The following is a 2,736-nucleotide window of genomic DNA, read 5'->3' as shown; positions in this document are numbered from 1 at the left end:
TGGATGTTTAAGGCAGAACAAAATTGTTTTATTTTTGAGTCATGAGAGAGAATTTTAGAGACGTCTTCTTTGCTCTCCAGCGTGATTTCTGAGCAGGGGGGAGGGGGAGGCTCGGCGTGCCGGGCCCCCAAGCACGGATATTCAAGCGTCCACCCTCTTTAGTTTCCAAGGGGAAGATGCCTCGTGATGGGGAAGGTCCGAGATGAGCTGGACGTCGAAGGGTCTGGTTTGCAAATGCCCCCCCCCCATGGCACCTGTCTCCGGGGCCGTGCCCACGAATGAAGGCGTCCTGGCAACAGGCTGGCGTGACCTGGCACCCCCCACGTCCCCACAAGCAGGGTGGGAGCCAGGTGAGTGTGACACCGTGAAGAGACAGCAGCCCGGACAGAGTCCCGAGCACGTACCTGAGAGACACCTGTACCCCCGGGGACGGCAGAGGAGGCGGGCGGAGGCGGGACCCCCTGGACGAGGACGCCGCGAGCAGAGGGGCCGCTGCGGCTGTTGGACTGCAGGACCCAGGTCCCGGCTCCTCACCCCGGGGCCCGGACGGGAGCGCAGAGCACGGTGGCCACGGCGGCCCCTCCTGACGCCCCTCTGGGGCGCCTTTCGAAAAGGGACATGTCGCATAACAAGGTGCCTGTACTCAGCACCGCTGAAGTGCACTCTTAAAAATGCTTGGGCCGGTGGGTTTTATGTCGTGGTGGTTTTTTGTGTTTTTTGTTTTTTATTTTGCCATAACTAAAAATAAAAAAGGAAAAACGGGGGGAAACCGGGAGAGGAAAGGTGCCCGGGCCCACACAAGGCTCGCCCCGCTGGGCCTCGGGAGCCCCCTCCCCCGGGAACCCGCCTCCCCGCGACAGGCCGCGTTACAGGCGTGTCTGGTGCGACGTCCCTGGGGTGGGGGGCGGGGGTCCTCTTGTAGGCCCAGGCCGTCTTCCCCACGAAGCGGGGCTCCCTGAGGCAGACGCCCGCCTCTCCTCTCCCGCACGGCCCCACCCCTGCGCACACGGGAGGGGCGCCCCGGCACCGAGCGCCGTGCGGGGGAAGCCGGGGCCCGAGAGCTCCGTCATCATCAGCGAGGGGCCGTGAGTTCCACACGGACCCACAGCCTTTACCTGAAGATACGTTCAGCTCTTACTGAGACGTTGGGCAAGTCGCTGCGCTGCCCCAATAATCGGCTCCTTGGTAACGTGACCCTGACGTGGACGTGAAGATGTCCTAGGAACCTGGGCACGGAGATCACGGATTGAGCCTCGGTGCAAACGCCCCGCTCGGCCAGCAGGACCTCCGAACGGTATCTGTCCACAAAGGGGAAACAGCCGCAGCAATTTCCCAGACAGCAAGTGGACACCGTCCGCAAGCTGAGGCGGAGGCCGGAGGCCGCCCCGGCTCTCACGGTGGAGTCCCGGGCAGGTGGATATCGGGGGGCGCCGGGCACCTCTGGACCCGGGGGCAGAGGAAGGCTGGACGGCACGGCGCCCGTCAGAGGCCATCTGGGGCCCGCCCCGGGCCCCGGGCGCGGCTGGGGCATCAGAGGTCCCTGGGCCGGGGTCACGCCGAGGAGGGGGGCTCGATGACACGGCATGCCTCCCACCGCCCCTGCGTCTCCCCCCGTCTGGCTTGCGGAGTCTGGCGGCCGGCACTTCCCTGGACACTGGCCGGCCGGGCAGAGACCCCAAGACCCCGGCGCTGGGTCCCCCGGGAACCAACAGGGACCAAGCACTCGGCGGAGAAGCCAGAGGACTTTCCAGCACCGGCATCTGGGCAGCTACAGACACCTCCAGAGTTGGGGGGGGGGGCAGTGTGTCAGGACACTCCACGTGAGGCTTACGTGCACTCGGGTTAGAAATAAGAGGCCAGACCTTAGAGCGGAGAAAGGAAACAGCCCCCTAGGAAATACGGGACTCAGAAGAGTCACAGCGTCCCTACAGTCAGGGAAAGGAAACGGGGAAATGCTTCGGATATCTGGCGGACAGCAACTTCCCGCCTGGACGCTGTCGCAGACGAGTGTGCGTCCAGTGTGAGGGTACTGAAGTTAGTAGGTGTGTAAGATCCCCAAACACTGACTTTTCGTGTGCGATGTCTCAGGTGACCCTCTACCCAGACTAGGGAGGGGAGGGCGGGGGAGTGTAGGGGAGGGGAGGGGAGCAGGGAGGGGAGGGGAGGGCGGGGGGAATAGAGAAGGGCGGGGGAGGGCAGGGAAGGGCAGGGAGGGAGTGGGGAGGACAGGGTGGGGAAAGGAAGGGAGGGGAAGGGAGGAGAGGGGACAAGGAGAGGAGGTGAAGGCAGGGGAGGGCGGCGATGGGTGAGGGGAGGAGAGGGAACAGGGGGGCAGGGAAGGGAGGGAAGGGCAGGGCAGGGAAGGGAAGGCAAGGAAGCACAAGGGAAGGCCTCCTGGGGGAGAGGGCCCCACCCACAGCATGCCCTCCACCCCTGTCCACCGTACTCCCTGGGGTACCACTGTCCTCCCTCTGCTGTCCTCCCTAGTGAACAATTGTCCTCCCTCTGCTGTCCTCCCTCATGTACCACCGTCCTCCCTCTGCCGTCCTCCCCCAGTTACCACTGTCCCCCCTCTGCTGCCCTCCCCCGGTTACCACTGTCCCCCCTCTGCTGTCCTCCCCTGGTTACCACTGTCCCCCCCTGCTGTCCTCCCCCGGTTACCACTGTCCCCCCCCCACTGCCCTCCCCCGGTTACCACTGTCCCCCCCTGCTGTCCTCCCCCGGTTACCACTGTCC

Source organism: Leopardus geoffroyi, chromosome B2 (assembly GCF_018350155.1).
Source record: "Leopardus geoffroyi isolate Oge1 chromosome B2, O.geoffroyi_Oge1_pat1.0, whole genome shotgun sequence".
In the NCBI taxonomy this organism is placed as follows: Eukaryota; Metazoa; Chordata; class Mammalia; order Carnivora; family Felidae; genus Leopardus; species Leopardus geoffroyi.
Note: the sequence above shows the minus strand (reverse complement) of the source record.